Source organism: Aethina tumida, chromosome 3 (genome assembly GCF_024364675.1).
Source record: "Aethina tumida isolate Nest 87 chromosome 3, icAetTumi1.1, whole genome shotgun sequence".
Classification (NCBI taxonomy): Eukaryota; Metazoa; Arthropoda; class Insecta; order Coleoptera; family Nitidulidae; genus Aethina; species Aethina tumida.
Genome location: NC_065437.1, coordinates 19,631,161 through 19,657,579, shown reverse-complemented (window position 1 = coordinate 19,657,579; position 26,419 = coordinate 19,631,161). Strand labels below are relative to the sequence as shown.

At 28.9% G+C, this 26,419-nt stretch overlaps 1 long non-coding RNA gene across 5 annotated transcripts; it reads right to left on the bottom strand.

Annotated features, from left to right (window-relative positions):
- Positions 1-319: 319 nt before the first annotated feature.
- Positions 320-25,960, bottom strand: LOC109597044 (uncharacterized). Of its 5 annotated transcripts, none has more exons than XR_007547505.1 (4): positions 25,822-25,960; positions 17,212-17,326; positions 540-1,005; positions 320-484 (listed from the first exon to the last, which is right to left on the bottom strand). It is a non-coding gene; the product is annotated as an uncharacterized LOC109597044 (long non-coding RNA). The 5 variants fall into 5 exon arrangements; XR_007547504.1 differs by lacking the exon at positions 25,822-25,960 and adding an exon at positions 25,248-25,337; XR_007547506.1 differs by lacking the exon at positions 17,212-17,326 and having other exon boundaries at positions 25,822-25,860.
- Between the last annotated feature and the right edge of the window lie 459 nt (positions 25,961-26,419).

Genomic DNA, 26,419 nt, shown 5'->3' with positions numbered 1-26,419 from the left:
AATATATACTGAGTGTTTCAGCTTTCACTTGCCATGATTACTATTACTTTATATGCAAATATTACTTTGAGGAATAATATTTATTAATTATTAAATAATATATTATAATACAGTATAATAATAATTCACCATGTAAATTCAAAATGATAAAATAATGAGATTTCATTAACTTATTGATAATTGAACGGTACTGATAAATAATATTTCAACACATCGTATAATATATGTAATAAAAATACGTTCTGTAAATTGAAAAACATGTATTATTAGCATTTTAACAAATGGAGCAAAAAAAATTGTCATAACTAATAAGGATGGTGTGACGGTCCTTCATGTGGAGGATGACCACCTGGACCATGCTCACCTGGACCCCCATGTCCTGAACCACCATGTTCTCTCGGACCACTGTGTACTCCTGAACCTTCATGTCCGCCTGGACCTTTGTGTTCTCTCGGACCTCCAGGGACTCCTGGACTATGCTCATCTAAAAATTAATTATAATAATTAATAGTTTTGAAAAATGTTATAATTTTTCTTACCGTGAGGGGGGCCTGGTGGATGATGTGGACCTGGCATCTTTAAAATTCGACTTTCAGGCAATAATCTGACGTTAATTGTTGCAATCAATCGTCCTTTATATATTCGAATATATCTCTAAATAATGGGGCACATCAAAATTTTCTTATCCCTAAGTGCCACCCATGTAAACAAAAGTGAGTTAATATTGCAAATTTCCTTTTGATAACAATTTAAATTAATAGAAATTTTGCTGCAAAAAAATAGAACAACAATATGCACTCAATTATAATAAATAGTAATCTTGTAAATATGCAGTAAATATAATTTGTTACATCACTCTAGTAAATTAAAAATTTAATAGATCTGTATATTTTATCAACTATCATTTGGTTTCAGGAATAATAATATTATGTAGTATTTTTTAAATAAAATTATCTGGTCATTGAAACAGTAAACATTCTAGTTATTTGAAGTTCTGGAGAAAATCTGAAACAAAAATTTTATAAATCAGGATCCTACATTAATGTTTGATCAAGTATCTGTTTACAGGAGTTAATGAAACGTTTGAATTTACTATTCTACTTTAATCTAAGGACCACTTAATATTTTTTATATTTAAGTTATATCTTTAGATGTTTTGGTTTTACAACAAATACGAATGTGATTTGTATTTCTAATTAATATTTATCAGACTTTAAATACTATTTGCTGTAGAAAAGCTAAAATTAACTGCTACATTTATGTAAAATCAATACTTTATGACCATAATCGTACTATTTCATTTCCGTTTATTCAACCATTTACTGCTCTTCACTCTAACTGATTTATCAAGAAGTCTAATGATTAATGATAAAACTTTTTAACATTTAAACTTCAGGTTAAGTGAACGAAAAATAAATTAATAAGATATCTGTGATAAATTACTAAAGGACGTTTAATTGGTACGCGAATTTCAGTCTAGAAAAAAAAAAGAATTGAGCAGAAACAAAGAATCTATGCGTTGTCCACTTACTTTTAATAAACAGAAATAAAATATTGCAATGAATGGATTAATGTGAAATAAAATCATTTTAAAATATCACGTGATACTTTGATTTATAAGTTCGACATTAGATTAGATATAACAATAAATTCCTCAATCCCATCTGTTTAGTCGGGTTGTGAAATATAGTGATGGATCTTATTAAAAAACAAGGTAATAAATTAAAGGTGTATTTTTTATGAATATTATTGTAATAATATAATATTTAACAAAATGAATTACGATTTATATTTGAGGAAACGCCTAGTTAAAGCAATTCTTATTAGTTAGGTTAGGTCTTATATGTATTTATAGTAAAACTGTTGTACTAATACATGGCTTAACGTTGGTTAGTAAAATTTAGTGAACATATGGGCACAAAACAAAATCCAATTCCACCATGAATTTTTGACAATATGGCTACTTTTAGCGAGGCGTAGTCCCAGTAATTAGATACGGTCATGCGCAGAAAAACAGAACTCAAAGGAACTTGCCCTCAGCAACATTTAGCAATATTTCATAAAAGTATAATATCGCTCACTCCCTGCACAATATGAAGGGCCAACCCTAAAATATAACTTAATAACACAAACTGCAAGGGGAATTACGATAGCAAACTACAACAGTGATGCGTATTAACAAATGAAAGATTTCTGCAAAAGTACTATACTTGCTGAAATATACGAATTTTGTTAAACGTGAAAATGGATCGATTGAATTATTTTCTGTATAATGGAAAATATTTTCAATTTCCGATGATATTAAATTCTTCAAAATTTGATATTAATGTTTGATATTTTAAATAGTTTTTATTGACGTAAATGAAGTGATTTCATTGATTGTTGTTTAATTTTATTTTAACGTTATTTATAGCAAAAAATAAATTGACTCATTATCCAGTGTTTCTACCTAATTCTGATAATGTTCATCCCATTCACCTTCACTATATTTAGAAAACCAATCCCGTTATTCCTAGATTATTATCATTATATAATGGTAAATGTACCATTATAATCGGAATGCATAAAAGCACGATCTATAAAGTACGGAATTAAAGCAAATACCAATTTAGGCATGCTAAACTGCAAAATGGGCGTTTGTCACATCGTGCACGTGCAAATCAAGGAAACGTCACTATAATTGGAGATGAAACCTTGATTCAGCATTATAAGTCACCGTTTGTCGCTATTGATTGATACATTTTTTTTACTTGCTGAATATGTATTTTAATGATGCATAATCCTTCAAACCATTTCGATAAGTAAGGGATTTAAATATTGCTTCTGTAATTGCTTTCGAATTGTAATCTTAATAATTATTAAAAACATTCAAGTTTTTTATTTAATATACTATTTTTATTTCTATGGCAAATAAAGATGTAAATTTTGTTTACCTTATTATATGAGCTTTAATTACTACTTTTTTTTAATATTCCGCCATTATCGAGTTCAACTGAGTTATATGTAAATTTTCAGCTACTTAAGTAGTTGGGAATCCAGTTAACACACTGCATATGTGTGAAAATCGATGAAGAACCAGGAACTCGTTACGCGACGAAACTTCTTTACAACGCATTTAAGTTCTCTCCTTTTCTAGTTTACGTCCGGAAAAGTTACATAGTGCCGTGGATTGTTTTATTTCATCACGCGAGTGAAAATCGTTTTACTGCATGCCACGTTGCCAATTGCATAACAGCATTCTTTTATTTTAGTGGAGGTCCCCATATTTTAATTTAAAGAAGTTTTCGTTCAGTACATTGATAATGCCCATTTAGACTGTATGTCGGTTTTACCTTCCTGTCAACTTACTCCTGTCACATGAGTGGTACTTCCTTCTGCATATTCGACATCCGGGCTTTAGTCCGATAAAGTTCGTGCTTGAATCATTTATCTGGACCCTCTTGAATAATCTAGACGACCGTCACATACAGAAGGACCTTGAATTGAATTAGTAGATAGCCGATCTCATTGAGGCTGGCCTAGTACATCGTTCTTTCTTTTCCTTTTTCTTCATTTAGCTATTGTCTGCGTTATCACAATGGACAAGAGTAAAAAAGCGATATACTTTGCGTTGGTGTCCTTTTAACACTCAAGTATGCAATCGTACTGCATTTAAATTTAAAATTCTAATACTATATAATAAAAATCATATTATAAAAATTATCAGTACTTTCCAACATGTAGACTTTCCAGTTAGTTTTTGAATAAATGAAAGTAAGCCCCACATATCTTGAAATTACTAGAGCTTAAATATAATACAATACACATATATCGATTGTTGTAGTACATAATCTGCTGGAGAATTCCAAAAATTTTAAATGTAAACTCTTATTCCATTGTTAAAGAGAAAAAATTCAGTAGATCGTGATTTCTGTCAAAGACCGATAGATTATACTGATGTTTTGAATTATTCTACCTGGTCTCAAATTCCTAAATACAAGACATATTTTCATGTGACCTGCTGACTATAACGTAGCTTGCGCCACAATAGTTTGAATAGAACGGCATATACAAAAATAAACAAGACTTCCGAAGACTTTACTACTCTCTTCCTGTATCGTAATATTCATTGCCATTCATGAATGAAGCATACCGAAGTGTAGATTCAAGGAAACAATAAAATTGTATTTAATGAGGAAATAACATGATGATGTTATTGATATTTTAATTTTTTTAGTTTCAGAATTTAAGAAAAAACGAAGGAGTGCAAAGGAGAGGACGACAATTCGGTAAATTATTAATTTACATTAAATAATTATAAAATATATTTTTGTATTTTTATAATTCATTGTATGTCGGATACACCAATATCATTACTGTACCATACATGTATCACAAGTATACTTATTTGAATATTTATGCGCCTTATTATCTACCCTTGTACATTTTCGCCAATTGCAGCAATAGTTGATGGCGACCTCAAAGAACTTTTTTATTACGATTTATGGGCTTCACACCACATAAAAAATACAGTGTATGTAATTTGGCTCAGTTGCGCGGCGACATTATCATATCGAATCCTTACTAAGCCAAACACATCTTGCGAGTGTACATTTGCATCGTAAAGCTTCAAATTAGGTCGTGTTATGCTCCCCCCAAGTTCATGATTTATTGAACACATTTTTCGTTAAACCTCTGATTCATACAATGTTTTCTTATGGGGTTTCTTCGTGATGCATAGCGCGACAAATTATTTTATTGTGCAACGGCGTAAAAAATATACGTAGCGACAGTTACAATTATAAGATGGGGAATATGTGCATTATATGTTATAGCCAAGTTTTATGTCCAAGTTTTTTTACAAATAAAATTATTTATTTTGATAATTTAGTGAAATTAATTAAATCACTTAAAATATTCTTCTTGTGATAGTTCAGAATCAAAGAATGGCGTACATGCGTTATACCATATAAATAACATGAACAATAAAAACAATTTTATTTTTCTCGTGCCAACATTCTCTCCCTTTTTTGTGATTCGCTGATGCGTGTAAATCAGAATAAAACGTCTCTGTGACGTTAATTTGGCCATTGTTGCTAATGTATAATTGGCAGCAGAATTTAACGAAGCGATTCTTTACACATTCATTTTTGCCAAAATTCACCCCAAACTGTGCTAATGGAAGCATTGTCCTTTTTTTTTTCAACGCATTTTGTCGGACCTCAATGAGCTTGATGAAATGGGGTTCTATCGATCTAAACGCTCTTCGGAACTAGTAAAATATGGTGGATCAATTAAAAAAGTATATTATAATTATATATTATTTTAAATAGGGGTTATTAAAAAATATGTGTAACATTGTGATAAATTTTTTTAATTTTTTAAATTTTATTTTGTGATTTTTTTAAAAAATTTATTTTAAATAAATAATTACATACCATATTAAAGAAAGGTTAATAAAAAAAAAAAAAAAAAAAACAATTTATACTATTATGATACGAAGATGAATATTAATAATTTTTAAATTTCAATTTGAGAATGTCTGTAAAAATAATTATTCTAGTTATACATATATTTTTTCATACGACAAAAATGTATTTATTTGTAATTATTTACATAAATTAGAAAAAGTGCTTAGTATTATTTTAGTATTATTTATAATAATATATATTATTATAGAAACGATTATTAAAAAGTAAAAAAAATATGTGTACCATCTTAATTTTTAGAATTTTTTAAAAATAATTTAAGTTTTAATAAATTAATAAAATAAGCAAATAAAAACGATTAAAATTTACAAATGTTTTTTTATTTTTAATATATTATTTTTTTATAAATATTATTCTAGAGGGCTGTTATAAAATCAAGAAGAATATGTACCAAGCTATTAAGAATTCAAAATAAATATTAATAATTTTAAAGTAAGAAATTCTTTATTCTAAAATTCTTTTAGTTTTACTTATATTTCTTACTATATCAAAACTGTATTTATTATCATCTAAAATGTCTTGTAAATGTGAACATAAATAAAAACAAGTACCATTTATTATTTATATTAATCTTTTATTATTTTTTTAGACAATAAAAAATATATTATTTAAAACTAAAAAAAATGGATACCATTGTAATAATTATAGTATAATGAAATATAAACAATTTGTAATTATTTACATAAATTCGAAAAAGACGTTTGTTTATATAATTTTTATCGTATTATTTTTTTAAAATAATGAAGAAAAAATAATTTCGGCATTATTAAATTAATTAACTGTAATTATGTTGAATTACAAATAATAAATAATTACGTATTTAAAAATATACGTATTTTTTATCATTGAAATTTTAATAACAAGATAAGGCAAAACAATTGATTCTTCATTTCTGGTGTTAATAATGGTTTGATATTTACTTATTCAACTTTTTAATTAAATGTAGCCCCTTCCGTTAAATAATTAAATCAGTAAACAATTTAATAAATTACATGGAAACGCGAGGGTAAAAACATCTTACGAAAAATCAATACCGGAGAAAGTACTCAAATGAGGGTTGAATACATGCAGACACTGTAAAAGGGGTAAAATCATACAATTAATAAATAAATAGCATTCTTGTGAACGTTCTAGTATTCTTAAACTCACTCAGACATCGAAGAGTAGTCTGGAATAAGCATAATCGTTACCATACATACATACATGATTCCCCTAGTATGAATAATATGGTGAACCCTTCCTTTCGTTGGAAAGTTTCCAGTGTTCCTTGAACGTGAGACGTGCGATATGATTCCATAACAGAAGCATTAATTTGAATATGAGATATACCAATTAACACTAGAAATTTGAGTCTCATAAGACAAATAAGCGCATTTATCTTGTAATTTTTCATTAACTAAAAACTGCGTGCAGTCATCCATGATGGATTGAATAACTGGAAATATTAGACGATGAAACTCAATTTATTGACTGAACATACAGAACTGGTATAAATGAATCATTTATTAGCAGTAAAAACTAGTACATGAACTTATTCAAGTTCCAATATCGGTAAAAATGCAATTTATCGAAATTGTCAATTCAACATATGGCAGGAAGTAATATAATTTTATTTGTCTTGTTCTCGCAGACATCGTTATTATAAATATAAGAACATGAAAGTTGTTGCAGGCAAATAGAAATAACTGTGATGCAAAGTTTTGCTCCCAGACATTCCTGTGGATGCTGTTATGCGCCGTTGCCATTCATTCGATTTTCTCACAGCCGGGCGCTGTTGAAGAGATCGTTCCTGCAGAGGTTTCCAATTAACAGAATGAACTATCGCTGACTAATGCGTTACTAGAAAGGACGTATGTAAATGTTGCAAGTTAAATTATATATTTTATTGCATTGTAAAATTAGTAGGTATTAAATTCAATCTCAATGAACTATTAATCAAGTACAGCGCCTATTCTGAAGCAATTACGGCGGTCTTGTAACTGATTTTCAATTTCTTCCCACAGTTTAATTTCATTAATTAACAAAAAAGGTTGCCGGGAAGGAAAATATTTTCTTTGTTTGTCGGTTTATTGTTATTACGTGAACGGCAAATTGAAAAAGTTTTATTGGAATTGGAAAAAAATCTTTAACAGCACTATTATTGATGAAATAATAAATAATTCTTTTTATTATTTGGAAAAGTGTGTGAAATTTATTCTGCCCCTTAATTTTATCCGGAGCGCGCAGTTACAAGCATTTACGAGATTAATATTTTTATTCACCCCTTGAAAGGGTTGTGGGCTGTAATTGCCAGCAATATTTGTAGAGTGCTTAATCAACTCGAGTCGCAACCCAAAATATTCGGAATATTTTAAGATAACAGATTTACAAATTTATATTTAAAAAATCTATATACTTCAAACAAATCTAATCTAATATAAATAATATGAGAAAACAAGTTAAAAAAGTTTTTTCAGAGGTAATATCTAAATTTTTGTATTTATAAATATCATAGGTATTTGATTAAAATTACTGTGTGGAATAAAATATTTAAAAGTACAGAGTTTTTCACTTTAAATTTGCAAGTTACACCTGTTTCTCACTTTAAACTTATTCCTATTTTCCTGTAACCTAATAAAAGACCACATCTTGGTGAACAGACGGGAAGAGCATACACCTTGGAAAAATAAATATTTGAAGTGATGCAGCGATTTCCGCTCTATTTCCGTCAGTTTCCTACACTCCCTTGTGGTTTTAAAATTTTCAAGTTGCATTTCCGAGCTTATGTAATCAACTTATCTCACGAGAGTAGCCCATATATAGAACACAATTATTTTTACAATTTCGCAGTTTATTCAAATATCAAACACATGGTTAATAACAATCATTAGCTTAGATCCTGTTTTGTAATTGCATGAGTCACGTTGTAAACTAGTATTAACCTATAGTTAGAATGTTATTGGAAACACATATTATCCATATGTAATTATTTTAGGATAAATAATAGAATATTTCAAAATCATAAGTGAAGAATTACTAAAAATATATACGTTTTTTAATATTCTGCGTCTATTTTGATGTGTTAATTGTCCAAAAAATTATTGATTCTTTATTAAAAACATTTTTTACTAACGTCCCAAACCTATGACAACCAAATGAGGCGCTAAACCAGAGACAGCCACTAGAATTTTTCTGATGAATGGTCGGTTTGTCATAAGGAGATATTTATAGCACTTTACAGTCTAGCTGAGTCGATTTCGTAATCCTAGCGCATGTTTTATTATTAGAAGTGCATTTAATGTCTTTCATTCATACGTTCACTCACGTATCCCTACCCAAGTCTCTTTCATGGATTTAATAGTTTCCGTCCATGTTTCCTTTCCCAATTTAAAAAATCAGCTTTATTGCCTTGCCAAGTATTTTGCATTCTCTTTGGCTAGGCTCTGTGACCTTCCCATGCTTTCTTTCACAACATTCTTATTAATCTTGCTATATAAATGGCAGAATATGACATTTTTAGTTGTAGTTTTTATTATTTAAATGATATTCATAGTTTTGTTCGGTACATTTATTTTTATTGTCTCATATGAGCGTCGCTTTCGGATTTATAAAGGGAGCGATTATGTTTTCTTTTCAACGATTTTATGAATACAATTCCCTTTAAAATGTATTTTAAATAGAATACTTAAAAATTCTAGTTGAATAAATAATTCTCTATATAAAGTCATTGTATTTTTTGCTGCCAACATTTATTTTGTTGCTGATATTTTTTTCTGTACTTGAGATATTTTATTGAAAATTATATTATTTACATTTACAAAAGATGTTTACGAAGAAAAATATGATCTGGCCTGTAAAACCTTTATAAAATATTCAGAAATCATTATTATCATTAAAATCATTTAATTGGCTTTTTCAATGTTGTTCTTATTTAAGTATTTCACTTTAAATGGCCATTTACAATATCAAACCACACTTTAGATGTACTAAGAAAACGTATTCAAATTGATCCCTTGAATGTTCCGTGATGCAAATAACTTCACGTATAATGACAATATATTGATTAATGTATTGTTCAAACCTGTCTCAATCTAGCAAATTATGTAATTTTCCAAGTAAGTCGGCAATTTCCTTGACAACTAGTTTTGCATATGCAACGGTCACCGTGTATGCAATACATATGTAATTGTTAGCCACACTTAGGGGACCACCAGGTGAATTATTCCGTTCCCTGTCCATAGTCCATAGACAAAATTACATAATATATTTATATTTTAATAACATCGGACAATGACAATAATCTATCTATCGTGTGCCGCCAATCGATAGCATTTTAGAGGATCCATTAAAAATTTATGAGTGACATCATGCAATTCGGTTTGTACGTCTGGATTTCCTATGGCTCCCACATTACAGGTAATTACGCAAACAAACCGATATTTACCATCTCTTCCCTATCGGTAATGACAATCGTAAAAGTTACGTTTCACCGTTTATTAACAATAGATATCGGCAATTATTCTATTTCGATAAACATCTCGGATATTAAAGCACAGATAAAATACGCACCATGTGTTTGAAAAGACGTTACATGTGGACAGAGAATTAGTCGTCACTCAATGATGGTGGGAAACGCTTTTTTTATGCGTACACATAATCTTGAACTTTGGGTTTTTGCTGCATGTTGTGTTTCTTCTGTAAACATCTCATCGCTTATATAATTTCAATGATTATATTCGAGCAACGCCACACTGGTTATGATTATGTTAAAATATTTAACAGACACTAATAACGTAATTAAATTTGAAGAAGAACTAGTGAAAGAACCAAAATCAAGAACGAATAGAGGAGGAATTCATTATTATTTATCTTCGTTAGTTAATTTGTATTTTAAAAAACTCCTTTCAACTGTGGTTCCGACGCGTACAAAGAAAAAGCAGGATAATATTTCAACGCACATAAACCGAGTCTGTTGTTCATTGTACCTTAACACTTTATGGGTACATGATAATTCAGGATGGTGGAACAAATTGCACATATATCAAAATGATGCGTTCTGAATACTACATAATCAAGAAGATTTAGTGCATTTGTGGAATGTTTAAACTGGAACTAAACACAGCTTTTTAAAGTAATATGGTGGCGTAGAACGACATGGAGAGGAAATAGTAGCATTTTTGTTACTTTGAAAAAGACTAAATATTCGTATAATAAAACAAAGCAAATGCATAAAACAACAATTTATTATTAATTTTATTCTTAAATGACAAATTTCTGGTTGGGTAGATACTAATCATACAACACAATATTAGTATTTCCGCAAACTATATTCCATGAATTCAGGGACTCTGGTTTAACTAATCATAAATTTCTCCATTTGTCTACGCATATTTATTTATTCATATGCGACCTATTATAACCTTTAGTATAATGAACATTTATTGTTTCTAATTAGAAATTCTTTGTCTTCTTGCCATAAAATGTAACAGAAGTATGCCATGGACTCTTATTATGTTCATAAATATTTACGTATTGCTGGCGAGTATGACGTTTCTTTCTTTTTCAAATATCCCCGTTATTGAAAAACGAACTAATCAATGTTTTATCAAAAACTCAGGCACAAAATTATCGAAAATTATTGAATAAAATTCACATTTACAGGACGATAAACGATCGAGATAAAATTGCGATGGCTTACAAAAGGCCGTTCGGATTTTTTTAGAAACGGGATCTGTCAATACTAGTGTCAGATAATAGCTCAACACACTGTAGAGATAACATTTGAGCAGTGATTAATGGAGCCAAGAGGCTTTTATGGAAAAACTATATATTACCGTAGGTTGGACGCGTTGGGCAATTCCTTCAAGAATTTATTGGGGTGGGGCGTTTCCAAGAAAAATAAAAACCTGTCCCTAACGGCCCTTTTGAACTCCACTACAGATATCGTATAAAAATGTTATATTTTCCTAGCCAGGAGTCTTTAGATCTTCAAGTAACCTACTGGGACAACTTTTATTAGAACAAAGTGTTGGGCGCAGCTGCTGCACTGATGTGTTATTAAATATTAAATTAGCTCTTTTGGTAATGGTTGATGCTGGGTTTGTAAGCATTTTACTACCAGTCTGAATTAACGTTGCTTGCCACTTTTACAAAACGACTTTTAGTAATACCAAAATAAAGCTCCTAAATAAAACAACAAATTTTGTTTTCTTTGTATAATATTGAAAAAAATATTCCAAGTATTTTGAGCCAGCTGGTAAGTCCATATTAATAAAATTAAAAACATTCCGTTAGTAATATCTGTTTATTAACAAATTAATGAGGACATTTCTTGGAATATGCAGATAAAAGATGTGAAACTGGATCAGGGGTTAACCAAGTATGACTCAAATTGTGCAAAACAAACAAAGGGTAATTTATTTAAATGATATATTCAATTATGACGAAATGTTTTTTAAAAATTATAAACTCCACCAATAATTGTCTTGTAATAATATAAATGTAAGTAACATTACCATGACTGGTTTAACAAATATGATTTAATTAAAATTCCTATTTTCATAATAGTTACTAGAAATGTGAAGTATTCAGTGCAGTAGCTTTTATGGCATTTGGATTACGGAATCTAAATTCTTGTGGGGGTCAGTCCACCCGCTATACTTCGGCAAAATTCCAATTTCAAACACATGCTCGAAAACAGTCTTTAAAATTGAAAATTCCTTGATTTATATAATAAATAAAAACCAAACTCGAAGTGGCAAGTTATGCACCACCCATCGTAATACAGGATATTCGCAGATTTTCCCCATTTCCAACATTTTTATCATCTCTCACACATCCGTGCTCGCCTTAAATACTTTTGCATTTTCACACCAGAGATGGCCCGACAGGGGGTGTAGAGGGTGTGCAGGACCCTCTGGAAATTCAACTGGGGTTGCAAAATATATAATATGCACCCCTTATCATAAACTTGCATACAGACGAGCCGTTTTACCTAAACATTAATAAAACTAATACACCAGCTGGCCTGTTTGAAGATGTTTGAAATTATATTAGTCAAAATTAATTTTAAAAATGGTTTTATACCCAGTTTGGTGTAACAAATAATGATTGAATTCTTTTTTATATGTAAATAAAACAGTAGTTTATTACCTTATTACAAGACGTAAGTGAGATGTGAGCTAAAAATTTGTATATATTTATATTCTGTATAAACTTATCAATCATACTTATCTTACTTTAATTAGAAAAGCAAATTTTAAAAACAGGTAATAAATATAAAATATCTATTTTATTTATTTAGATCTTTTCTTATTCTGTAATTTCTATTTTAAATTTAGGAATAAAATTGAGAAAATATATAAAATTTATAGATGATACCATAGTTTAAATTTATAATTCATTTTATAATTTTATTATTTTTTTAAGGAAAAAAATTAATTACAAACTCTTGAATTTATAAAATTTAAATTATTTTATAATGTAATGAATAAACCTTGATTATTACTTTTAAAATGGAATTATTTTAAAATGGAATTATACCTAGTTTTGTATGACAAGTAATGACTAAATTTTATACATAAAGTATGTTTTATTCGTAACTGTGAAATGCCCAGTTTTACATACAAATACATCATAGAAGATTTATATTTATTACTTAAATTAGACATTTTATATTATTATAATTTTATAATTCTTTTATAATAAAATTTAATTTCAGACGCTTGAAATACAAAGTGATTAAAAGAAAAATATATAAAATTTAAAATTATAAAATTTTAGTCATTATTTTATAATATTATAAATAAACATTGAGGATAACTTTAGCCATGATTTTTCTAATTAATTAAAATTTAGTTAAATACTGAATATTTAATACAATATTCTTATATCACTAAAATAATATATTTTCGCAACTTTTTAAAATAAACAAATTTTGTTTCAACCCCATGACGTATTTTTCGTTTATTTGGACTGACCAAACATTGTTGATTACTGTAAAATCAGGGAAATTCTGGAACAAACAGTGTGTAAATTCTAGCAAAATGATAAACAATTGCCTTTGTTCCAATCAATCCTACTCTTTACACATATACTTCACAATTTCATTTGACGACTGGCAAACTAATCAAAGAGGTCATTATTACTTGAGTTTAATTGCAATATGACACATACTGCACCATTATTTAACAAATTGTTCGGATTTCAAAGTGCAAAGTAACATGCCTATGAATATTAATTATAATATGTGCGTACATTATTATATGCAATCTGCCAAGTAATTATACAAAAAATGTATGAATCAGGCCATTAAAATTATATTTAATTAGGATAAAAAATTTTATAATGTTTAATTAGTCAACAAACTTATGTTATCACCCTCATTGCCTTTCAAAAATGGGAGCGTAACTATTTAACATTGCGCAATTTACCCAAAACAAATTAAATTCAATTGCGTACTAGTTACACGCGCCTCATTTGAAATATTTTCTTACTGAGTAATCTTAATTGCGTTCATGAATATGTTTACTTAATGTAAAAAATTCCAAGAATTATTTTTGCACAATATTTGATCTGCATTACTATTTCCGGTATTTCCTATTTGCTAGCTACCTTTAATCTATAATATCAGTTTAATATGAATTAACTTAATTTTGGACATTCCCACTACTATTGTAGAGAGTACTACGTCAACGTGAGATAAACAAAATATAAAATTACAAAATAATTGTTTTAACTAAGCAAATAACCATAATAAATAATCATATTAATAAAAAACAGCTTCATGCTTAATAAGTTGGTTGGTTTTCCATTTTTTTTATAATATGAAAAGTAGAGAGGTAGCAATGATAATTCTATATGAAAAGCACAGAAATACCAAGTTTGCATTGACACAAATTATATTTTCATGTTTCGAATTAATGAGAACGGTTTTAATGGATACGCGTTAAATTTAATTTAATCCTCCTTTATTTGTAACGTATTTTCAGCACAAATTTCACTTTGATCTGTCCAGCAAATTACTAATTAACGTGGCAGACTTTATATTTCCACATTAATTAAGCCTCCCGTATCCAAAAAATAAACGAATGGGTATTGGACTGACGACTTCCTCAAAGTGACAAACGAAACCAAGCCTTTACGAAGCTTTTACTGTCCGGTTTATCAATTAACGATTAATTTGCACTTTTATACGGGGCTTTTGTACTAAAGTGTGTTGCGTCTGTGTTAAAGCTCCAAACATCCAAACCACCAGCAACATTTTACTTGATTCACTACCATAAGCAACACAAATATTATACATTTAATTTAAAATTTATTAATATGTCAAATTGAATTTCAATATTATTTAAAATTAATTACCGAAAAAATTAAATTATTTGACTTATTTATAATTTATTAATGATGATGTTGAAGCAGTAAGTATAGAGGAAGAGAACTTTGGTAATTGTATGTGTGTGGAATTTTATTGACCACCGCAAATTGGCCTAGTCCATGAGAAGCCTTCTGAAAGACAAGCTTCTCTGATCAATAAAAAGTCCTGCTTTTTCTTGATAACACAAGATCAAATGTCGCATTGAAAATTCAAAGATAAGCTTCAAAATGCTAAATGAAAAGTTCTACCTCATGCATCATATAATCTAGATATTTTTCTATTGAACTATTACTTATTTTTATCATTGTCCAATAAGCTTGATCTTTTCTTTAGTTTCAAAATTTTTGGTACTAATTTGCTTGTAGAACTTTACTAAAAAATTGTCGATTGTAATGGTGATTATTTTGTTGAATAAAAGTTATTTTAAATAATGTTATTTTATTTGGAATTATATATTTTAAAAATGTAAATTGTGTGTTTAGGTATATAACGTTATTCTTATTTGGAGTTTTATATTTTCAATTTAAATATCCTTTTATGTTATATATTGAAAATTTTAATATACGAATGAATATTTACCGTTAGTAGTATAATATTGTTTATAAAATACATATAACATAATTTGATAATCGATTTATTAGAGGCTTTTGTTGAAAATTTATTAGTTCTCAATTATGATTTTGCTGGAATTAATAGATAATCTTTTAATGGCTGGTAGATTCGTTAAACTCTCTTTGTCTATTTCAATATTGTTTTTAATATCCAGTGCATATACATGGCAGGATAAATATGAATCGATGTAAATGCATGATAAAAAATTGCCGAATAATGGGAAAGTTCAGATTAATTTCCATATAGCTGACGCTAACAGTATTTGAAAAATCAATGACGCATGATAATGGCCTTTAATCTGGTACCTTGTCATTTCACAAATGAATTGTACATGTGACACATCCATTTTCACTGAAAACTAAAATGTTTTCCACCTCAGTCACTAGACAGACGTTACTTTGTAGCTGTATCAAAGTATCACCATTCAGGCCGTGTGTGTTTGTGCTCGTTTTTGAAATAAACAGGATGATAAGAGTGAATACGTGGTCCGCTCTATGTTTGAATAATGCATGTAAAAACTGTATATCTACTCGCTTAAATACAACAGACATGTAAATAATGAATGAAGCAATCTAGTAAATTAAAATGGAAAGTTATGGCGGAGGGAATTTTTCGTCGGTCCACCCAGGCATTATCATTATTAGCATTTCATAAGTATTATCATACTGTTTAGTTATCTGAATGTTTTTTAATAATTTAATAGGAATTCATTAGATTATAATAATTCAAGGAATATTACAAGCATTGAGTTAAGTAAATTGTCTTATCTATAGGTAAATTCTATAGATAATAATAATAATATGTTCAATCTATTTCCCAATACATTTAATGACCATATATTTTATCACAAACACCCTTCAGAGATATGATACTTTATCATTCGCCTAAATATATTTTTTTTTCCAGGTTAAGTTTTCATAATCTTATTTTGATAGAATTATCTATTTAAACATTTTATTTAAAACGGCAAACATATCTCCAAATAAATTTAATGACTTCATGTTTTTCACTTTAGTCAATTTTTTTAGTTTAAGGACGGCGCCATAAATTTTAAAGGAATATGACTTATTAAACAAGGCTCATAAAAAACGATTTCAATAGTACAGATTCATTAAGACTTTTTCTTATATTTTAGGATATATTATATCCCCTGAGAGTAGTATTTTTCGATTAATCATTTTTTACCACTTGGTTGGATACTTATTTTATATATCTAATTTTTCAATTTGATAACAATTTTGTTGTTGTCCTCTATCTTAATCACCTTGCATCATTTCATAAGCAATAATCAGATCAGAGATATGTAAAACAAAGCAAAAAATGTTATTTAAATAAATTATAAGGAATTTATTAGATTATAATTATTTGAGGAATTTATTCCAACGTAAATTGTCTAATCTATTTGATGAATTCTATAAATATATTTGTGGATTTTGCCCTTTCGATGAACAATGGATTGTCTTCATACACGGTACAATTGTTGTGATTGTTCCAACGCCAAACAACGCGAAGCAAAACAGTTCGAGCGTCCGCTTTAGACTTATCATAAATTATACCTTAACATTTTTAAATTTGCATACAATGACCCAATTGTTTCCACTTATTTTGCCAACAATTTCTTTGTACGTCACTATTCCTTTCCCATGCATTTTAATGGGCCTTGCCCTCAAAACTACACGAAATATTCTAAAGAGAAAACTCTGGAAAAATTATGAAAAGATTATTTTGTTATGACAAACGTTGTTCAGTGCATCTGTGTTACTTTATTATACTCACTTTTTAGCCCTTTACATCTGAGTACCGCTATTCAAATATACGCGAGCATCTGTTAAAGTCTCGTTGTTTGGGTCTTCACAATTTTTTATTTACACATATACTTCGGTCCATGAATCTAAAAATAAATCGTAAAAATTAATGTGTGTTTCTTAGAAAATTGTACCAAGGGTCTATGCACAGGCCTATTCTACTACCACACACAGAGAAATAAATTCGTTTAGTTTTGTAAAATTATTAACGGTGTCCCAGCACACGTTACGTCTAACTCAATATTATATACATGACTGCAACGTAGAAATATAAATATGTGTATTTTATTTTGGTGTTATAAAATCAACATTGAGTTTGTTGACTGTCACGAGCAGAATCTCCAGAGACTGTATGACACTACCTACTCCTATTTCACATACGTATTTGTACAACGGACAAAAACTATCGCAGCTTCCGACCGAATCGTATTGAGTCCCAGTTCGAAATCTATCCTCGAAAATTGGACATCTGCTTTTATTTAACCAAAGGGGAGATGCATAATGGTCAGTGCATGGGGTGGATAGCAATGGGATTTCGGGGGCATCTCGAATGGCACTGACAGTATTCCAAACTTTCACGGGCCGGATATCCGAAAGTAAAAGAATAACAGTGAAATGCATATTTTGAAGGCTACGAATGATAGATAAATAGCTCTCACAGATGGGTTTGATGGTAAAAAACATAAACTAAGCCATTATCTTTATTATTGGATATTATGACAGGGGAGGCGTATGTAATTGTGTATAAAGTTTATATGCACATTTTTCGTTTTATATGTTCCTAAATGGATGATATACGATCTGCCATTCTGACATATTACAGATCATAATTAAAACGTATAAAATCAGAAAAGGTAATAAGAATTTATTATTCTCTTCCTATTGGAATCTATCTGCACAATTGCTATTACGTTGTTGTAGTATTTTTTAACTATCAAGTTAAGTGTTCAATACGTAATTTGATAATTAAAAAAAATTAGTTTTTCACTTTGATAAAAAAAATTGTTTTATCGAATATTTTATTATATAGAAAATACCATATTTTTGACTATACTATATTTTTGATGATACTATATTTTAGACTATACTATGTAACATCAAAGTTTGTAATATATTCAATTCGACGAAAAAAAAAACTAAACGAATCACTTTTTTTTGAATTTTGTAGTATTTTTCGGTTAATCATTTTTACTCAGTTGGTTTTCAAAATTTCTAAAGTTTATTTTCACACTACTTTAATCCTTTTTCAACCCTGTATCAAGACCAGAGAAATAATAAGAGATGTCTAAGAGTTTACAGTTAAATAAATTTAGATAAACTAATCAAGTAATAGCTACGAAAAAGTATGCCTAAATTATATTTCAAATGTCAAGAAACAATCCAATCTTATTGAAACTGAAATTAAAGCTAACTTGGAGGAAATGGGACTTGCTGAAATTAGTTCAAAAGCATTGAGAAGATGGTTAGTGGATGAGATTCTTTTGACCCCAGACATATAAGAAGAACACTGAGTTCTAATTTCAATTTGAGTCCAATTTTGACTTGCTCACATCAGGATCTCAGTTATTATACCACAAAACAGTGAGGACGAGTAGTTTGATAAATGTTATGTTAAATATTTTATAAGGTCCAAATTACACAAAAAGTTTTTATACTCACAATAAAACATTATAGTGGTTCAATTATTAATTCTTTTGGAGTACAGAAAAATTAAACAACAATTTGCTTCCATATATCAAAAAAAATGATACTGTTAATAAGTATGTTTCAACATGAAAACGTTTCCAAACACAAATCCGAAATCGGACCAAATCATCGATGATTTGTTTTGCCACTTCCAATCACCAGACATCAACTTCATAGAAAACATGAGGAATCACGTTTATAACCAAATTCGACATAATTTTAAATTTAAGAGAACTTACCACAGTATTTGAAAAGCAGGAATGTAGACATGCCGTATAGTCGAAAAATGGTAGAGTCTATGGCACGAAGATAGGAAAAATTTTAAAAGAAAGATGTCATACAAAATGTTAAATTAAATAATATAGATCCTTAACAATCCCTTTCAAAATTAATGTTGCTACATTTATGTCCAGTTCAATACAGAAAAATATATGGTAACATTTTAGTTAAAATATTTAAAATTCTAAAAAGTTGTTAAAATAATGACTTATTTAAATATTAATAATTTGATAACAATTTTGTTATAGCCGTCTATTTTTTTCAACGGCCTTCGCACCCTACCATAACGAATTTCCATATTCTTATACATTTAATCACCCTTTATGTGTATAATTACAGTAGTTTACTTTTGGGCTGGGAGTTTTCCGGTGTAATAACCCTGAATAATGCCAGGTCTACGCATAGGTGTGGTAGGATACGTAGAACGGATATCAACAAAACACTCCACGAGTTACTAATTACTTTTTTTAATATTAGGTAATGCTTTAAGCTGATAAATGCGTGTTCCTACTTGAAGCTAGGTTTGAATAGTGTGAAAATCAATAATGTTTTTCGAAGGGATTTGTATGTGATTAAATGTAATATTGAAAATGTAAAAATAAAAGCTTCGTCAGTTTCCTGGGTGTAGCCATCACATATGCGTAATTTTAAAGATTATTAGTAACAATCATGTGACTTATGAATGATATATTTTGTCATTTGATGTTGATGATGTTCGATACACAATTCACTGTCAATATTTACTAGTAACTCGTAAATATATTATTGTCAGTTTAATTAGAAAGACTATTTGTTACTTCATAATCTTGCAATCAGGTGTAGGTGTTCTGTAATAAATATCCTGGATGTAAACACTTCACCATTAATTGATTTTTTTACGTAAATATTAGGTAACAAGATAAACTGATAAATGGATGATATTTCAGCCCACTAGCTGAATTCTAATTAGACGGTATTCATATTACCGATATATACGGTTTACCTTGATATCAATATTTTTAATAACAGATTCACTTAGCACCATATTACATAAAACTTGATTACTGATCTAAACAACTGGTTCAAGGATAATCACAACATTTCGCGCTGATACCAAGATAATATTAGATAATTACTTGGTACTTGCTAAACCACCAATATTCAGTTATAATTCCCATTTCTAGGTCAACCGAACCAAGTAAACAACAACTTCAGTTACATTTAATGGTACTTAGTGCAATCTCCGTATAAAAAATATCTAATTTTGTTACATTAATGCAAACTTGGAGATTAGCTTCTTTCTTCAAGATTCTGTTTAAAATTATCTTCGTCTTGCGTATTTTAGTTATATTGTGTCTGGGTACCTTTTTTCTGTCTGCACAGTTCAAAGCTCCAACTGCATACCTTGGAAGGTTGCCATTTGGCAACTCGAAATATAGGAACAAGATGTTTCTTTCAACTACACTTTTGAAGTGTCAAAATCACTTTTCTAATTCGGTTATACACAATACAAAATTTTCTAGCTAAAATTAATTTAATTTTGTACGACTATGGCTATTTTGAGTATAATAGTACTTTTGTAAGTAAATACGCCTTTCAATAATCTATTTATGTATTAATGTCGTGTGATTAATTATTTATTTTAGAACAATGGTTAGAGTACTTAGTAAACTGAGATAAATTCCTATACACAATTGCATTTAAACGTTCATTCAACCCAACTTTCTCCCGTTTATTGACTGACAATAAATACATCATTTAGAAAGTTTCAGTGAAATCAAACACTTTATAAAACTTCATAATTATATGGAAACTTGCTAAGATTTAAATATATTTTTATGATAAATAAAATGCGTTTTATTTCATATAAGTGCACCATAAATATTGTTAAACAAGGTTTACTAGCTTTATTATTTATTGATTTCGAAGGTGGAATGATGTGAAGGTTTTCTTATTATGTTATACTCCAACGACAATCGGTGATCCGATATCCGTTGCGAGTAATATTTATATCCAGAATCTATTTTTAGGTAAATCAATTCTTAATAAATATGTACGGCATAATGTTTACCGTAAATATTATATTTTGAAGCTACTTTAAAATAGTCCACTTAAACGTGAAGCTGTAATACACATAGCAAGAGTTTTAAAAGTCTCGTAAATATAAACTCAACGCCATAATTTTAAAAACCCATTAAATAAGTCGAGCGAGATTAACGAAGTGCAATTATAAATTCGTAAAATTTCCTGCTTATTATTTATGCGCAGTTTTAGAAGGCGAATTATGATAAAGATATGTTTCCGCAAAAGATCCTTTAAGTAATAAAGCTGCGGCTGCATTATTTGGAGGAATTTTTGGAGTACTTAAGACGGTCCAATAAATTTGAACCTACTAAATATAGCAATTAAAATTACAATAATGACCCATTAGCGAAATTAATTTTACGTATACTCATAAAATGTAAAAAGGGTGAAGCTCACTCATCAATGCAGAAGCTGACTGCCATGGCTACGCATATTAACATTTTAATTAAATAAAAGCAAGGAATTTCAATTATGAATATTTGAATTGTGTCCAGTAGCTAAATGTGATTGTTTCATTGTTCACAAAGTAAATGTTTGCATTTTCTTAACGCCTCAGCGATATTCACCCTCAGTTATAACAGGTGCAATTGTTCAAAAGGTTTTGATAACTAAAAGAGAATTCTAAACGAAATAATACTCCACCAAGTATTGATTTTCTTCAAATATTTAATAATGTTTGTTATTTTGGTATCTGAAATGTTTAAAGAAGTGAAGAAGTGATTGTTCCATTTGTATGTCTTATACATAAACAACATATTATAAATTTCCATAGCAAATTCTTATTTTTATTTCCAACCATGTTTATTGTGTTTATTTAAACAAACTTTCGAGTAATTTCTCACATGATTCACAGCCAGAAACAATTGCACCTGTCAGTTTAAAATGAGGGGGTCAAAAGCAGCAGAGCGTTCATAAATGTATAAATTTAGACGTACAATATAAATTTACCAAAAACAATTACGTCATGCATTAATAATATGTTATAAGTTCATTGTGATGGTAAATTTTGGTAATGGTCTGCTAACAACGAGCACAAAAATCTCACACAGATACGATCAGAAATTTGTTCTTTTGAAAAACAACCTGCTGTGACAGCAACGCACTCAAAATTATTATTACAAGCGAACTAAAATAAGAATCATCTAGCAATTTGAAGGAATTAAACGTTGCACAGACACAGTACCCAGACTTACAGGTACCTGTAAAAGGGCTCTTTTGCAAGTTGGGGATAAGTTAATCGTTTCTTAAAATTGCATCCATGATTAAATTAAATTATGCCATGTTATTATACATATGTGTACACACAAACTAATAAATTCATTAATGACATTTTGAACATTAGGCAACGTTCTATAAATAGAAATGTCACATTCCAAGTAATTTTACACCTAGAAGAACCCAAAACCAGACGATTAGTATGGGCCTGTTTCGAGAAAAGTGCGCCAAAATTCCTTTCCGAGAATCGACCGGGCAGCATATTGCGGCAAAAGGTAAACGTTTTCAATGGACGCTTCTCGAAGCAGGTAGAGAGGATGCGTTCAACTTGGTACGTGCTGTAAGGCAGGCCGGGACGGCCTTTTAATATTTCTGAAGTGCCGCCGCAATAAATAAAACCAGCGTACTTGCCGTAAACATAAACTGGCGCTAAGGAACATTTGCTGGAGAATTCGTTCTGATGCCAGAATATTTCTCCTACTTTCAGTTTAAGATATTCGATTTTTCAGGAATTTTCTTTCAATTATCAGTTCAATTAAAGGGTGGGAAGTGAGTAAATAAAAAATGGCGAGAAACATCAAATTATTTTTAGAATAATAGTTACAAACTTGTTTTTGTACAATAATAGAAAAAAAAATTTAACTATTAATAAAAATAAATTATAATAAAAATATTATATAAAAATATTTGTTACGGGAAATGTGATGAATCCGGTAATTGTGTATAATTGTCGATTATTATATACAGAGTGACAACAAACAAGCTCACTAATCATCTGGTTTTGTATTCTTCTAGATGTAAAATTAGTTGGTATATAACATTTCTATTTATAGAATTAACTTTGTTATTTGCAAAAGAATACCATAATAACATAATTAAATTGAATATTAAAGAATTTTTTGGTTGGTATAATCATTCCTTATAAATAAAATCTATCGGTGGTCATAGAAAAATGGGCGTCATTTTTACATATGCACAAAATTAGATATAAATAACAATTACCCTCTATAAAATTTGGAAGTACTAAAAATGACTCTTTGATTAACATGTATACCAAAATTAAAATTTCCAGCATTCAAATTAGTGGTTTTACAGGCATTTTAGTTAGAACATAATCATGAATTCAAAAACTCTTTGGTTTAGGCATTAGCCATTATATTTACAATTACATGTAAAGAATTTAAAAATCTAAAAATATACAAGACAATATGAAAAAAATAAAGATATACATACGATATACAGAAATTTGATCTAAACAATTCCAAAATAGTCATAAACTTCTAATGAATAAGTTAGTCAAGAACCACAGAAATACACAGGCAAAGAAAATGTCTCTTAAATTCTCTTCTGTTAATTAGGAGTACCAGACGTTAACTGAGCAAGAACTAATCCATCAAATTTTTAGTAATATTAGAAATTCAAAATTAGGAATTTTAGTTAGGAACGAAAGAAGGAATCGTTTTACATTGATATATCAAATATCAGTTTACAATCTATGAAGAACAATTTATTTTGCGTTACTATGATTTTTATTTTACCTGAACTAGAAACATCACTTCAAAATGGTGTTTGATAATCTCTTTCTGTCAGATACAAATTACAAATGTAAATGTAAAAAGTCTGGCAAACTTCTTAATTCTAATTCTTAATTCTAAGTATCAAAACAGTTTAATTATTTAATAATTTGTAATAGTAGCAATAATGTTTCGCAAAATATATTTTTTCTAGAATATGGGTTTATGAATATGAAAAAATCTTTTCTTATTAACTAAATAAAAAAATTTAACTTTCCAGCATCAAAATTAGCGGTTTTATAGGCACTTTAGTTAGAATATCAGTAAAAAAAATACAATAAATTCAAAAACTATTCGGTTTAGGCACAGGACATTATATTTACAATTACATGTAGAGAATTTAAGAATCTAAATATATACAATACAAAATGAAAATAATAAGTCAATGTACAGAAATTTGTTCAAAATAATTCGAAGTAGTCATAAACTTCTAATCAATAAGTTAGACAAGAACCACAAAAATAGACTGGCAAAAAAATATATAGAAATTACGAATACCATACGTTAACAGAGGATGAAATGATTCATCAAATTTTTAATAATATTAGAAATTCAAAATTAGGAGTTTCATTTAGGAACGAGAGAAGGAATCTTTTCACATTTATATATCAGATATCAGTTCACATTCTGTGAAGAACAATTTATTTCGCGTTACTATGATCTTTACTTTACCTGAACTAGCAATATCACTCCAAAATGGTGTTAGAAAATAATCTTTTTCTGTCAGACACAAATTACGAAAGTAAATGTAAAAAGTCTGGCAAAGTTCGTAATTCTAAATATTAAAACAGTCTAAATATTTAATAATTTGTACAAATAGCAATAACGATGTCTCGCAAAATATATTTTTTCTATAATATGGGTTTATGAATATAAAAAATCTTTTATAATTAACATAAATAAATAAAAACATTCGAGTTTAGTCAAATAATTTGATATATCTCTGAAACATATGTTATAACTAGTAGAAGTTCCTCTATCAGTTAGTAACTAAGATACGCGATTTAAAAAACATATCAGTAAATTTTAGATTAGGTGTCCTTTTAAACCACATTACTATCTAATTTATTATATGATATTTTGATAGAATTTCATTGAAACGTGACATTTCATTTTATTAATCGTCCACAAATTTTTTTTGTCATTTAAGTATGTTTTTTACAAGTTTCTTACGTATAAACTGTATTACCAGGTATTATGTAGAACACGCTCCACGCTTCTAGCAAACTATTTACTGGATATACAATATGTTCACGTAGCACCTGTCCTTTACGTTTCGAAAAACAGCTGCTTTGGTCGGACAGTCTGGAAATGTTGGGTATCACAATTTTATTGAAAAGGTGTGTGGTTAATGCAACACGTGATGGTAAATCATCAAAGTTTTTATTTATATACTAGGCACGTTGTGGAATTGTTTCAACAGATGATAAAAGAAACACTGACCCTTCGACCCCGGACTTATCGAAAACAGTCCGCTTTGTGTATATTTATATGCAGTAATGTTTTATTAATATCTCAATTTACATATTTTTGTTTTAAATGGTAATTTAAATTATATGATAATTTAAGAGATCCATAGAATAAACGTAATGATTTTACAACATATTATTATAAATTAAGCTGTCTATCTTGTTTTAATTCTGGTGCCATTTAGATAGATCATCAATTTGCTCTTGGTATTATAAAATCCTTTAATCTCCTCCAGATGGGTTTAAGAGAAGTGCTCGAGTGAATTTATCTTAATCAATTTCTGCAATACATACCTTGAGGCATTGCTGTGAAGCGTTAATCGTTCGTTGATTACTAAAGGATTTCCAGCGCGAGGACTTAATACATTTCCTTCTGCGTTAACACTTCAAACGATTGCTTCGTATCCCTCGGCAATAGGTTTATTTTTAAAATTTCTCATGGCTAAGTCTATTAACTCCAGAATTCTTTAAACGTGTTATTGGAAAGTAACAGATTCTCACAAAAACGATTATTCTTATTAGAATTTGCATATCAATAATTTAATATTAAAGTTTATCTTATAAAAACATTTATAGGAGTTCGTTGGTTTTGATGACTAAATGTGTTTTATATCATATGACTGTGAATAATTCTTACGCACTATGTCAATTTATAAACTCAAATATCAGTATATGAGTTCAGTTTTATTGACTAAATCATATTATATTAAACATACTTTGTTAACAGATTAAAAACAAATGCAATTAAATTGTATGAAACATCAAATAGTTAAATTAAAACTGTACAAACTAGTTTTGGGCCTGGCATTAATTCAGTTCTAGGTACAATGACAACAATTAGCTTAATTCTTGAACGGAGATACACACGTGAGCACGTATAGTTTAGAGAACC